General features: G+C 36.8%; 1 pseudogene; it reads left to right on the top strand.

Annotated features, from left to right (window-relative positions):
* The first annotated feature begins 2501 nt into the window (after positions 1-2501).
* On the top strand, positions 2502-15891 carry LOC132271241 (cell division cycle 5-like protein; annotated as a pseudogene).
* Positions 15892-16151: the final 260 nt, after the last annotated feature.

Here is a 16151-nt window from a genome sequence, read left to right as displayed (position 1 = left end):
TTATTAATTTGTTCTTAATTCAGTTTTTTTCTTCTTGTTTACATATTAATTGTTTGGTATCTCTCGGATCTGTGCTCGGACTTGATCACCCGTGACTCTAGAATCGAGGGGTATCACACTTATCGGACCGCTGAAGTTCCCGCTGTCGAAGCTTTGGCTAAGGCTCGAACCGTTGAAGCTCCGTCTAAAACTCTCTCCCTCTCCCCCTCCCCCACTCAGATAATTATAGTGGCCTTCAGACCAAATTATGTTCTCTCGAATTAAATCTAGTGGAGTGGCAGTGGGGTTGTAAAATGGATGAGAGGGAGAGGATCTGCGAATTATTAGTTCAGCAACAAATGAAAACTGCGATTTGGCTGTACATCAGAATACACAGAGCTTTACGATAAGAAAAAAGATATCCATCTTCCGAGAACGAAATTAGATATCAATAATGGCAGTGCATTGTTGATCTGAGAACTGAGAAAATGACTTACTCAAGCTTCTATCTCTTTAGAAAGGGGGGTTGATGCTGTACTTTATGAGAATTAAAAACATGTAACTTCATCAGTTTTGATTTGAGAACTGAGAAAATGACTTGCTCAAGCTTTTATCTCTTTAAAAAGGGGGGTTGTTGTTGGACTTTATGAGGGAGTTGTTGCTGGAGTTTATGTCTTTCGATTTTGATTTGATGTACCTATCTATCTATTCATTTATTGCGTACGCCAGCGAACTAAGAAAGTGAGGATTAAAAACATGTAACTTCATTAGTTCTTTTCCTTTTCCTTTTCGTTAGTAATTACTAGGTTGTATACACTCACATACGTGAAATAAAATCTCAAGAACAAGGTGAGCAATTTGTTAGTTTATTTAAAGCAAAATATACTACAACATTTTCCAATAAAACTACAATTACAAAGAACTATTCAAGCATTCATGTGTGTGCATTATTTTGCACTACATTAATTGACTGGTTAACAAAAATGAGTTCATAACTTACAGATGAACTAAACTCCAGAAGATAAGGAAAGGTTAAGGAAAAACAAAAAACAAAAATAAAAAATGTCAGTAAAAAAATTAGAAACATAGATCCTAAGATTAAAGTTTCGTTTAATCATCCATACAGGTGAAAAGGGTGCTACTGTTTGGAGACCTAGGAAGCACAAATAATACAATAGGATTATATTATTATATATATATATATTATTTTTTGAAAAATGGAATTCAATGAAATTTACAGTAGGATTAAGGGCACAAAAACACTCTTTTGCTATGCGTATCACACTCGTGCACAAAACAACTTCAAAGTATTTGGTGCATAAAACACTCCCAAAATATAGATTTGGTACAATAAATAACCCTGAGATATTTATATATTATTTAAAAAATAATAATTTTGTGAAATGACATAAAATGCCAAAAGTTAAAAGGATTAAGTGTGAAAAACAGCCCCCTATGTGCGTCCCACTTGATATGATATACCCAAATTACCTCTATTGAGACATTTTACATATTATTCAAAATAAGGTCATTTTCTGTAATATATATATATATATATATATATATATATATATATTTTATGCACACCACGATAAATAATTTTATGTATGCACACGATGATATGCAGTTTACATATATTTTGTTCGATTCTTGTTTGATTTATATATGTATAAATTTATAGGGAAATATGAGTTTATAGATGTGATTCTGAAGGGAGAGAAATTATTTTTGTTCTTTTATTATATAGTGTATATATTGTTCTTAAAAAATACAGAGAGAAAAAACACTCAAAAGCAGGTTAAATATAATTGATGTGTACATAACAATATATCTTTACTATGGGAATATATATAATACTATTCGCTCACAAATGTGTTATAGAAATGTGTAGGCATGCCAAAGTTTTGAAGAACTCAAAGTATACCGAACAAAAGTTAATTTATTGGTTAGGCTATTGTGTAGGAGAAGGAATAAGGTTCTTTTTGTGCCTTGGATGAAAGGGCTTCTAATGTTTAAAACTGCGTTGTAAAATAAGTACCAACAATGTAAATAATTAAAAGTGCAATTCAGAAATATAAGTGCTTAAAAGATAAAGGAATTGAAAGTGTTGCACTTGTATTGAAATTGCTGAAATTGAAAAGTAATTATGATGAATTTTTTATGGTGTTATAAAGTTAAGTAACTAGATGAATTGTTACATGAAAAAGGAGAGCCCAAATTGCACTAAACTTTTCTTGAGTAGTAAAAATTTTAAAAATAATTCCTTCTAGTATTATTTATTTATTAATTAATTAACAGTTGCAAATTACTGATCTACCCTTTCGCTTGCCTACATTAGGCTTTACGAGTGAATTTACAAATAAGAAGTTAGAGTGTGCTTATTGTATACCTAATGGTAGAATTAAGGGACAAAACTGTCAAATTTTCTATCTCCAATTTCACCACACAAGATCCGATTCGGGCAACAAAACCACCCATACCAAAATGGATAACCCAAATACAGTATCCATATCCCGGGGAAGCACAGTATGTTTTGAACTCTCTATATAACCTGCAGAGGGGAGAGAGAGAGAGAGAGAGAGGGAGAGGCTGAAGGAGGCCATGGCTAGCTTTTCCATTCTTCTGCTATATCCTCACACCTGCACCAATCAAAACCCTTATCCATCAAATTTTTAGATAGATAGACGGAAAGGTTGAGAGAGAGAGAGTTGGTACAAATCCACACTGAATAACAAACCTCAGAACATTACTTGCCGTCCATTTCAATAATCTAGTGAAGAATATGAGGATTATGATAAAAGGAGGTGTATGGAAGAACACAGATGATGAGACCCTGTAAACGGCGGTGATGAAGTATGGCAAGAATCATTGGGCTCAAATCTCTTCCCTACTCGCTCGCAAGTCCGCCAAGCAATGCAAGGCTCCCTGGTACGTGTGGCTCGATCCTTCCATTAAAAAGAAGGTCTCAGACTATTCCCCTTTTCTTTCATGCCCATCAAACCTCTCATCTTGATAGTTGAGCTCTCAATTTCTTATATGATCATGAATAATATGCTGATTTTTTTTAATTGTTATTATTTTTTTGGTGTGGTTTTTAGTGTTTTATAATGGTTTTTCTTTAATGGGTCTTGTGTACATTTTTCCTCTTTCATCATGCCCATCAAACCACTCATCATTATAGTTGGGATTCTCAATTTCTTATACGATCATGAATAATATGTTGATTTTATTTATTTATTTATTTATTTATTTATTTTTGTGGTTTTAGTGTTTTATAGTGGTTTTTCTTTAATGGGTTTTGTGAACATTTTGTTGGGGTTTGGCTAATGTTGGGTGTTGTTTGTAATGGCTGCACCAGTAATATATAAAATGTAGGAAAACAGAGAACTTATAAATTTTGGATCTTTATGTCTTATGCTTGATTTGGTTTCGAAGGTTGTGACATTAAGTTTAGTTAATACAAATTATTTATCGTGTTCTTAGTTTATGGGTTGAATTTTGTTGCTAGCTTTTTGTTTGGTTATAATCTGGTATTGTTTTTGTTGTTAGTGTTGTTGCAGTTTTTGGGTTTCTGTGTTAAATGATTTTGCCTTTTGGGCTTAATGAAACATTATCCTGTTAGTTGGTTCTTTGCTTGAAAGTTAGGATTTGTTTATGATACAGTAATAATTTGGTTGTTGAAAGGCTTGAGGAAACGAATTGATAATTAAAATTTGAATTTTATTTTTGGGCTTAATTATTGGAAAGTTGTCATAGTGAGATTTACCTTTGTTTATGGCTTAAGTTTTATGTTCTGGTTTATGGTTTGTAGGTTGTAACAGACGCAAGGTATGACCAGGTGGAACGTAACAGTGATGGATGTCAGAACCTTTTACCTTCTAATGATTTTCAATGAAAATCGTTGACTTTATAAAGATAATTCATTATAAGTTACGATTCACGTTGTATTTCAAGTGGTTATTTGGAATTATAATTTTTTTAAAATACCTTTCACGCTTTGGTCCATAAATGTTCTTAAAAAGGCATATGCGAACAACAATCTAGTCTAAAGACAATCCTTAATGTCTCTAGTCTAAAGGCACTGCTTAATCTTTATTTGTCTAAAGGCACTCCTTAATGCTTGTCCCAACTACATAGGGTACTGGAAAGGAAAGACGTGTAAAACCTAATTTTTTGGCATTGTTTTAGAGGTTGTTTTTAGTCTCTAACCAGAGTCCCTATTTTTCTCAACCCAAACTTTTATCATTGCACCAAGCTACCAACAACAATAATCCAGTCTCATTTTACATAGATATATAATGAAGGTGGGTGCAATTGAGATTACTAGTGTCTGTGCAAAACTTGATCACCACAAAAGGGAAGGTGATACCGAGGATCCTCATACTGAGATTGTGACTAAGCTGCTTGCAACTTCCTTCATCTTACCCCTTAGATTTGAAACATATACTTGAAAGTTCCCGCTATTTTATTTTTTGCATCTGTTCCAAATAGTGGATTTGTTGAAAAAGAGATATTCGGTTTCAATAAGACCAGATTTTAGGGGATATGATAGGCGTGTAAATATCATTAGTTAATGACTAAGAATTAGGAAATTCTGTTAGTGTACAGCCTGTAGTTTCCTTTTTTAGCTCCTTGTATTTCCTATTTAGCAAAAGCATTGTAAACCATTCTTAATACGGCAATATACAGATTTTTTTCAATCTTGAAATCGCCTATTTGGTATCAGAGCTTCTTACCGATTCTTTTGAAAAAAAAAAAAAAAACCCTAGCCGTCTTTTATTTTGTTTTGTTTTGTTTTTTTCTCTTCCAAACTACCCTAATCACCATGTCTGATGACGTACCTGAGTCCAAGACCAAGACCTCTGAGTCCCAAGTCCAAAACTCTGAGACACTCTCGGTCCAGATTACCATAATTCGGTTGAACGGTGAAAACTTCCTTCGCTGGTCCAGTCCGTGCGGATGTACATCCGAGGCAGAGGCAAAATTGGCTACCTGACGGGAGAAAAGGAACCGAAACCTGAAGATCCATCCTACTCGACCTGGGATGCCTATTGGATGTGAAGTGGACGGTTTATACCTATTGGATGCTCCTTTGTCACCTCAAGCACATTCAGCTTCATTTTCTAATATTGTTTCATCTAATAAAAGCCCAGCTTATGCGTTGGCACATGCGTTTAGGACATATTTCTTTTGATTATTTGAAACATGTATTTCCTTCCTTATTTTGTAATGTGGTAGTGTCAGATTTATTCTGTGAAACATGTAATATGGCTAAACATGTTCGTTCCAATTATCCTGCTAGTAGTAATAAATCTGCTTTAACACCTTTTGATCTTGTTCATTCAGATGTGTGGGGTCCTTGCCCAGTTACTTCTAGTCTTGGATTTCGATATTTCGTGTTGTTCATTGATGATCATAGTCGTGTTACTTAGGTTTATCTTATGAAAATCAAAAATGAGGTATACACCATTTTTAAAAATTTTATGGTAATGGTTCAGACTCAATATGGTCGTACCATTAAAAAATTTAGATCTGACCAGGGTACATAGTACACTTATGGGGTGTACAACGGTTTTGTACAGAATTTGGGATTAAGCATCAGATGGCTAATGTTAAAACTCCTCAACAGAATGGTCGTTCTGAGAGAAAGAATCGCCATATCCTTAACTTAGCCAGAGCAATCTGCATTGGCATGAATGTTCTCCAGTCATTTTGGGGAGATGCAGTTCTTACCGCTGTTTACATCATTAATAGGACTCCTCCTAGGATTCTTAACTTTGCAGCCCCACTCTCAATCTTACATCCCAATTCATCTCTTTTTTTTATTCCTCCGTGAGTCTTCGGGTGTGTGTGCTTTGTTCAGCAGTTGGGGCAGACTCGTACAAAGCTTGACCCCAAGGCTTTGAAGTGTGTGTTTTTGGGCTATTCTCACTCTCAAAAAGGTTATAGGTGTTACCATCCTCCCAGTCGTCGGCGGTTTATATCCATGGATGTTTCTTTCTTTGAGCATACACCATATTATAGTGGTTCAGTTGGTTCTCAGAGTGAATGGTTCCCATTGAATAGAATGGATGATCACCTTCTTCCGTTTTCAACTCCTCTACCATTACCTGTTTCTTCTTCTATGATTCCTCCTCGTGATACCCCTCCAGCAGGGGGAATTGTTCCTTTTTCACAGGTTTATAGTCGGAGACAACAGGTACAAGCTTCTACTCCCACGATCGACTGCCATGTTCCTTCGGCATTAGCTCTGCCTTCTCAAGCTATTGTTTCGCTTGATGATCGCCCCATTGCTCTTCGAAAGGGTAAACGCTTTTGTATTTACCCTATTTCTAATTTTGTTTCTGATTATGTTCTCTCACCCTCCTATCGGAGTTTTCTTGTTTCTGTTGCCTCGGTTCCTGTTCCTTTTAGTGTTGCAGTTGCACTAGCACAACCTTAATGGCGTGATGCTATGATAGAAGAACTACAAGCACGTGAGAAAAATCAGACTTGGGACATAGTTCCACTTCTTATTGGACGAAAGGCTGTGGGTTGTCGTTGGGTGTTTACAATTAAGCATAATCAGATGGGTCAGTTGCTCGTTACAAGGCCCGATTGGTTGCCAAGGGTTATGCTCAGACTTATGGCATAGATTATCAGGAGACTTTTGCCCCTGTTGCCAAGATGAATACCATCCGTGTATTATTTTCCGTTGCTGCAATTCGATCTTAGCCTCTATTTCAATTAGATGTCAAGAATGCCTTTCTCAATGGTGATTTGCAGGATGTGTACATGGTTCCTTCTCTGGGCTTTCGTTCTCTTGCTCATTCTGGTATGGTATGTCGTCTTCGTCGTTCTCTGTATGGCCTCAAGCAGTCTCCTTGAGCTTGGTCTGATCGCTTTGGCATTGCTATGCTCAAGTTTGGTTTCCATCAAAGTGCAGTTGATCATATTTTGTTTTTACGTCATTTTGCTGGTAAGACAATTGTTCTCATTGTGTATGTCGATGATATTGTTCTTACCGGCGATGATACTACCGGAATTGATGAGGTTAAGAGTTATCTTGGCCGTCAGTTTGAGATTAAGTATCTTGGTCCCCTACGGTACTTCTTGGGCATTAAGGTGGCTCGCTCCAAAACTGGCATTTTCATCTCTCAACGCAAATATGTTCTTGACTTGCTTTCTATTTCTGGTCAGCTTGGCGCTTATCCTGCTGATACTCCGATTGAGCAGAATCATCGGTTGGTTGATTCTGAAGGGGAGTTGTTGTCAGATATTGGTCAGTATCAACGACTTGTGGGAAAGCTCATATATTTATCCATAACTCGACCTGACATTGCTTATGCCGTGAGTGTTATGAGTCAATTCATGCACTCTCCTCGTGCCCCACCCCTTGATGCATCTATTCGGATCCTTCACTTCTTAAAAGGGTGTCCAGGCCGTGGTATTTTGTTTGCCAATCATGGTCACTTATGTGTTGAGGCTTGGACAGATGCTGATTATGCATGATCAATTTCAGATAGGAGGTCTACTTTTGGTTATTGTACCACTATTGGTGGTAACTTGGTTACTTGGCGCAGTAAGAAGCAGGATGTTATCTCTCGATCTAGTGCAGAGGCAGAGTATAGGGCTATGGCTCTTGGGGTAGGTGAGTTGCTTTGGCTGAAAACCTTGATGACAGACTTGTGCCTTCCAGTGTTGCTTCCTTTCTCACTCTACTGCGACAAGAAGTCTGCCTAATGCATAGCAGCAAATCCCGTTCAGCATGATAGGACTAAGCATATAGAGGTGGACCGTCACTTCGTTCGAGAGAAGATCATCTCTGGTCAAATTTGCACTCTATTTGTCACAAGCTCTCAGCAACTTACATACATTCTTACAAAGGGCGTCAGCAAGATTGTGTTTGAGAATGCATTGTCCAAGTTGGGCGTTTCAGATATCAACACACCAACTTGAGGGGGAGTGTTAGCATATATGATACCAGGATTTGTGTTATGACTTACCATAATAGCAGAGATTTGACTATGCTATAGAATATGCTTTAGAATAAGTTGTGATTTGATTTTGATTTGATTTAGTTTCCTTTTTTGTAATATGAGCATGTACTCATTTTATCTATAAATACTAGAGCTGTGAATGAGTAATTCATATCATTCAAAGCCTTCACGCAATTCTCTCATTTCTCTTCTTTTTATATTTTTCTACTAGAAGGGAGGTTCACACGCCAAACGTGATGTTGACTCCTTCAGCAACCCCTGGAGGTGTGGGTCTTACACCTAGAATGGGCATGACACCATCAACGGATGGCTATTCTTATGGTATGACCCCAAAGGGAACTTCCATAAGGGATGAACTTCACATTAATGAAGACATGGATATGCATGATGGTGCAAAACTTGAGTTGCTTGGACAAGCTGATTTGAAAAGGAACTTGCTCTCTGGTTTGACCAATCTTCCACAGCCTAAGAACGAGTACCAGATAGTTATCCAACCAGTTCCAGAAGATATTGAAGAACTGGAAGAGAAGATTGAAGAAGATATGTCTGACAGGATATCAAGAGAGAAAGCTGAGGAAGAAGCAAGGCAGCAAGCATTACTTAAGAAGAGATCGAACGTACTGCAGAGGGAGCACCCCAGACCTCCTGCTGCTTCACTGGAGCTAATTAGAAATTCTTTTATGAGAACTGATGAAGACAGGAGCTCATTTGTTCCTCCTACCTTTATTGAGCAAGCTGATGAAATGATGAGAAGGGAGCTTCTCTCCTTACTAGAGCATGATAACGTAAAGTATCCACTCGATGAAAAAACAGACATCGAGAAAAAGAAAGGAGTCAAGCATGCTGCAAATAGAAAATCTCTTCATCATGCATGTCCCTGTGATGGAAGATTTTGAAGAAGATGAGCTTAAAGAGGTATGTGGTTTGTTACATCTGCTCATTTACTGTCTTCATCATAAAATCTTTGATTTATTTATTTTTTAAATGTTGGTTTGATATGATTACCTTGGTGTAGTCCATGGTACTGATTTTATGTCTAAAAATATGTTGCTTATTTATAAGTATTTGGCATATTGTCTTTGTATGGGCACAATGTTATGATTATTCATTATTTTTTAACTCAATGAACCGCATCATAGTTTTGGTATCCAATTTATGATATTTTCTCCAAATATTTCAGTTTCTTGTTGATAAAAAAGTTTAATTTATTTGTATAGGAAGTACAATCACAAAAGTAAGAAATTGATATATTTACATTAAGCTTTGCATATTTGTGAATTCAGATGTGCAATGTGGTTGTTGCTTGTAGCTAAATACCGTCTTTAATTAATTATTTATTTATTATTATGCTATTTTCTTCAATTCTTATTTCCCTATGGGAATTGATAAACTATCCTAGACTGACCAATTTTCTCCACTAATATGAACTGAATTTGTTAAACATGTAAAATTGTCCTTGATATCACGTCATTAATAAATATGTTTTGAGTCATGAAATTTGACTCTGGGTTTTTTATTCCCCTTAGATACTGGTTATCTATTGACTGTCTTAAGAAACAAGGCACCTTTATGAAGAAGAAAGCGGACTATGAAGCAAGTGAGAATTATTAACCGTAATAGCAGTGCTAATGGATCATGCTAATCCGAACTTGTGGACCTTTTTATCAATTGCTTTCTTTACCAATATACTGAATTGTGATTCCACTATCCATAATCTCATCTTTTCTTTTCCCCACACCCCCCGCTCCCCTCCCTCCTCCCTCTTCTCTTGGCTTTTTTTTGTTGGTATCATAGTGGCTTGTACTCTGCTAAAGCTGTCGGGGACATTGGCAAAGTGCTGACATGACATCAAAACGAAGTGATAGGGTTAATGGTTTGATTTTTATTGCAAATAATAAATAAAAAAAAAAAGAAAAAGAATTCATTGTAGCCTCTTGTCTCCTTATCAGAAACTCTTGTTCTCTTCGGTATTGTGTCATTCTGCTGTTTCATTAATTGTTTCTATTTCCTTAGGGAAGGGTTAGAAAAGAATTATGTTTGCAAAGAAATTTGATTTTTACTACTGAAGTGCCTTGAGCCTTGAGCTCGGGCGTGGGCAAAAGTTTGTGTGAGCACTTACCTGATCAAAAAAGAAATTTGGTTATTTCTATTTGTGTTTTTTTCTTTTCAAATAAACCAACTTTTATTAATGAAAAATGTACGTGCAAAAGTGAGATCTTTTTGGAATATTTCAACAGTAATATAGGACGTGTACAGCCATAGCCACATTATCGAGTAATGGCACCCCTCTTAAGCTAAGAGAAACGCTTCTGAATTAGCCAGCTTAGTAATCTTAGAGGGAAAGGGTGATAGAGCAAAGACTTGAGGAAGGAATTCATGGCTGATTGTGGTTAAAGAATGTACGCACAAATCGAGTTATGAAAGAGAAGAAGAATATAGGAACTGACTAATAATCCTAGATTCTTTCTAATACCTCTTATTAGTCTCTTCTGGAGAAAATAGGAACTGACTAATAATCCTAGATTCTTTCTAATACCTCTTATTAGTCTCTTCTGGAGAAAATAATGGAGCCTCACGAGTTAAATTGCGCAGAAGTCTGCCAAAAGTTGGTACTAATTCTTTCCTCTCCACAAGATCTGATTGTACGGAAACTCACTTGCCTAAAAGTAGAAACATTCATCATCTTTTTGGAGCTCTTTAAAAATTAAAAGTTTTGGACTCTAAATTAAGACTCAATTAGTCCTCAAATAGAAAAAAGAACAAAAATGTAAGATAACCAAAAACCTATTATCTTGGACAGCAAGTGATGCTAAGAACCTCTAATTGTAAAATTAATAAAAAGATCCTTAAATATTGACATATATATGTATATGATATTTCCTTGAAGGAGTTGAAATCATGTAGGATTAACCAAATCTTATTAAAAGTGGTACTTATCTCAAGTGGTTGGCTCACATCGTGGTTTACATTATGTAAAAGTTAGAACTGGCAACATCTGGTTTGAATTCGTTTGGAGGAGAGTGCTTGGAGACGAATGGTAGCAAAAGAATTAGATAAGTTCCAGATGGTTGACCAACTAGGTTACATCCAACCAAACCATAACTTGCAAATAAATAGGAGGGACCAATACAGATGCTTTGATTGTGATCTTCTCCATTTGATGAAGATAATTTAGAGATTGACAGAGGCTCTCCTTTTTCCACTCTTCTCAAATATGGCACATAACGTGTCAATTTGGAAGATCAGAATAGGGGAAATATTGATGATTAGAGCATCTTTACTTACCTGGCTGTGGGAAAGTTATTATGAGGAATGAGTGAATGTTAGTTGGGAGATCATCTGGTATTAGCTATTATTAAGTATTAACAGATGTTAGACAAGCCCCTTAGATTTAGGCTTCATTAATGTTTGTATATTTGCATATCTTATGTTACATATGTTTAGGCTTAAATATAGGCTTAGCTTACATGTCTTTTTTTATTTCATATAACACATATAATTACCCTTGTTGGGATGAATACAAATAATGAGAATTTTTACAATTCTTTAACTCATACATGGTATCAAAGCAAGCAAAGTCCTTAGTTCAAACCTCAACGTCACCTCACCTTGATAATTAAAATTGAAACATATGTGGGACCTCTGTTACATGGACTCTTCAAAAGTAGGGAAGTACCCGTGTCAGACACATATCTCTTGGACATGGGTATGAGATATGTGTCCGACACTTTTGGTTAGACATGTACTTAAAAAACATATCCAATCATTCAATTACATTATATTATTACTTTAAAAGAGTTAAATGCCTATATTGAACATTATATTAGATTAAAACATTACTTTACTCTAGAAAATAAAATAAAATAATTAATAAAATGACCGTGTCCGCATGCCCTTCTGTTTGAAGATTTGACATGTCCGACACATGGATACATACTTGTGTCCGACACCCGTACCAGAGTCCATGTAACATAGTGTGGGACCAAAAGAAGGCCACACATAAGGGGGCGAGTTAGAGAATCTAAATATTAAAGTTAATCCCTCTCTAACAACTTAAGCTTTTAGAGTAGATAGTGATTAACATGTTAGTATTTATACATATGATTGGGCTGGTTGTTGGTGTAGATGGTGCAGAGTCCGTAGAGCCAGAGGTGCTAGAAGAGGAAGACATGGCATGATAACAATAGAGATAAGATATTGGAAAAGCCTGGGCAAGTGATCAGTAAGGCTGGACAGGCAGCAAAAGGTGGCCTGAGAGAGCCTGGACATAAATTAAAAATGGGAGGAGAAGGCTGGACAGTGGCTGATGGCAATGGCTGTGCGCTATAGCAACTTGGACAGGTGCTGAGCAGCCTTGGGCAGGCTGGGAACATTACCAGAGAAGCCTCAGAGAGGCCGGACAGTGGTGGAGGCGGCGGACCCTCTATTCAACAAAGGAGATTAAAAATAAATAAATAAATAAATATATAAAGTGGAAGAGACTATAGGTCGTTGGACTCTCTGATGTCATGTAAGAGTTAAATAATTGTGAAAATTCTCATAACTTTGTATTCATCCCAACAGGGGTATTTATATGTGTGATACATGGAACCAAAAAGGGCATGTACATAAAGGTGAGCCTATATCTAAGGTTAAATAAGCTAGGCCTATATTTAAGCCTAGACATATGTAACAGAACATATGCAAATATACAAGCATTGTCTAACTAGTATGAATCAAGTTCATTGTATAGATAAACAATGAACAAATAAATGACAAATGGTCACTTCCTGTGACCTGCATATGAGACAAATGCCTGGATATGGCTAAACAATTTACTTCTGCTCTAGGGCACATTGGAGGTAGAGAAGGCCTTACTTTAGAACATAGAGGGGTATTGGGAGGGTATGGAGAACTAGATTAGTTAAACAAAGAGATAATGCATTATTGTGGCTTGATAGAGAAAATTGAGACATTTACTACGAGTATAGAGGACTAGAACAATTTGAAAAGCAGATCTTTCATCATCGTTATGTTAAGAGAGAACTGAGAGATCTGTTAGGAGCATGAGAACTTGGTGTCAATATCCTCTCGCTGGGGTGGGAGTTTTAAGCATGTTTAGTTGTCAAGGTATTATTGGACTTTGGATTCACTTAATCATATATCGGTGTGCCATTGGACTTATAATTGTTCATCTTGACACTCGCTTTGATTAGTGGCAGACCAATAGCGAACATTTATATAGCCTTCTTTTCTGCAGACTGATTTTTTGATTAAGGAAGAGGTTAATGTTCTTAACACTCGCTTCAATTAGTGGCAGTTTGATAGCGAACATATAACCTTTTTTTTTTTTGCAGGGTGATTATATGATTAAGGAAGAGGCTCAGTTTCTTTGTGTAACAATGGGGCATGAGGTTGAGTCTTTTGATGAATTTTTTGAAGCACACAAAACATGCCTAAACGGCATCATGTACTTCCCAACCCCTAATGCTTATGGTTTCTCTAGTGTTGCTGGAAACATGGAGAAGCTTGCTGCCCTATGGAATGAATTTGAGAATTTGAAGAAAAGGATGAATGATGATACGAAAAAGGCAAAGCGCCTGCAGCAGAAAATTAAGGTTCTTACGAATGGTTACCAGGTATGCTACAAAATTCTTGTTTAATTTTATTTAATTAGACCCATTTACCCATTTACCGTTATACAGTAAATTTTCACATTGAGCCTTTTTTGCAGGCTTATTTTGACCAAATTTTGGGCCTTTAATCAGCCATGTAAACTTCATGACCTAGGCCGGTCCGGTCACACTCAATGATCAATAGGGCTTGGGTTGGGCCAGACAAAAGTCTAGCCAGGGTTGGCCTGACAAGAATATTGGTCCTTTTCTTGAACCCCTCAACCCCTAAAGGAACAGACTTATAATGAAACTATCCTACTTTCCAAGAAGAGAAAGCAAATACAATTCATCTCTTAAGACTTAAACAACACCACGGCCCCCCCACCCCCCCCCCCCCCAAAACGCCCCCAGCCACACATACAAATAATAACAATAATAATAAAATGAATGAAAAAGTAAAAAAAAAAAAAAGAAAGCTGAAAGTGAAACCACATTTAAAATGTGCTTGTTTTAGCACACAGAGCCATGTATACCAATGATCACCAGCGTGAATGATGAATCTTAAGCAAATTCAATTAACAAACAGATATCTCTTACCCCACCCCTCCCCCCCCCCCCCCCCCAAAACACCCCCAGCCACACATACAAATAATAACAATAATAATAAAATGAATGAAAAAGTAAAAAAAAAAAAAAAAAAAGGAAAAAAAAGAAAGAAAGCTGAAAGTGAAATCACATTTAAAATGTGCTTGTTTTAGCACACAGAGCCATGTATTCCAATGATAACATTTGTACTCGAGACAAGTATCTGTTTGTTAATTGAATTTGCTTAAGATTCATCATTCACGCTGTTGATTTTAAATAATGGATATTGTTAATGATCAGATGCGGGCTGGAAAGCTTTTGTCCCAAATTGAAGCAACCTTCAAGCAGATGGACACTGCAGGAACAGAACTTGAGTGCTTCTGAGCTTTACAAAGGCAAGAGCAGCTAGCAGCATTACATAGGATTAATGGCCTCTGGGAAGAAGTTCAGAAGCAAAAGGAGCTTGAGAAAACATTACAGAAATGGTACGGAAATCTTATATCAGGGCAAGAAAGGACCCAACAGTTTGTGGATGCTTACAGAGTACAACCACAAATGCAATAAGAAATTGCAGCAAGGAATCGTCGTCTTGAGTTTTCTGCTGTCGCAGAAAATCAAACTGTTAAGCAAAGCACAGAAACTCCTGAGCCTGTTGCCTCCTCAGGTGTGCCTGGGAACTTTATTCAAGTCAACCGATGTCATGATGAAACTCCAAACGGACTGCTGGTTGTTGGTCAAATGCAACTTCATGCAAGCCTGAAACATGACATGGATGTTGACGCAGTAAAAGAGGATGCAATCCCCCTGGCATGGACGTAAGCTTATCATCCCACATCTTGCCTTCTACTGCTGAGGAAGAGTGTGCAGAACCAACCACTAATACCTCGGAAAGTTCTGTTTCTGCTAACTGTACTCTGGGCCTCGGTGTGGATGGAAATCACTCTTACAGGGTCGCAGTTCAAAATCCTCTGTACAAAGGGGAAAGCCATTCTGAACTAATCCATGGAAAGGAGACTAAGATGACTGATGATTCTGTTACTGTGACTGCTGATGATGATTTAATTAGTATTGAAGTTGCTAAGTAGGATTTAGCAGCTGATTATCAGCAGAATGCCACGGAAGACCAAAGCACGGGTGGTCTCTTGACCAAACCAAAAGGGTGTTGTACGAGATACAGCTGCAGATTGAAGATGGTTATCGTAATGGGAATGTACAGTTTCTAGCGACACAGTGGAGATGGCAAATTCGGAAGATGCATAAAAATTTGTGTCATACTAAAGAGCTGATGAAACCATTTACAGTGGAGATGGCAAATTCGGAAGATGCATAAAAATTTCTGTGTTTGCATGTTCTTGGGGTGCTGATTGGAGCTTGTTTGGGAAGATCCTAATACTGTCTGTATGGTGCAACTGTTATTAAGATTGAGTGACTATTACACTATGTTCTTTTTGAAGGACAATGTAATTTTGAGCCAAATTTTCCCATTTCATTACACTATGTTCTTTTTGAAGGACAATATAATTTTGAGCCAAATTTTCCCATTTCATTGCTATCATGAGGTTTCCCAATAGAGACAAGGTAACAATTGTAAATGTAATGGCAAGTTTTGTTCCTTCTGTTGTCGTGTGGACTGTCGGTAGTTTGGTTATGAAAAGCTCACTCAAAGAAATCAGTGGACTGCTGGGATTTTAAAGCACTCTGTTCTCATAATATTTTTAATAAATGAATAGTGTTCATGCTTTGCTTTTTTCTTTCATTTTGCTTTTCTTCTTTCCTTCTAAAGTTCTCTGTTCCTTTTCTTTTCGTTTTTTGTCTTTATGCTTGCTTCTCATCCTTTCCTTTCACTTTCATCCTTTCATTTTGAGTTATAAGAGGGAGTTGGACAATCGGACAAAGATATATGAGTAGAGATTAACATCAGTCGTTGATGTTATCATAGTGTCAATCTCTGTTGAGTTATGATTCTAGTTTACCAATTCGAGCACCATATGTATGAAAATTATATGACTCATAC

Source organism: Cornus florida, unplaced genomic scaffold (genome assembly GCF_030987335.1).
Source record: "Cornus florida cultivar Cherokee Brave unplaced genomic scaffold, ASM3098733v1 CherokeeBrave_3.0.0_Hap2_Chr08, whole genome shotgun sequence".
Lineage (NCBI taxonomy): Eukaryota > Viridiplantae > Streptophyta > Magnoliopsida > Cornales > Cornaceae > Cornus > Cornus florida.
This window is presented reverse-complemented; position numbering and strand designations above follow the sequence as displayed.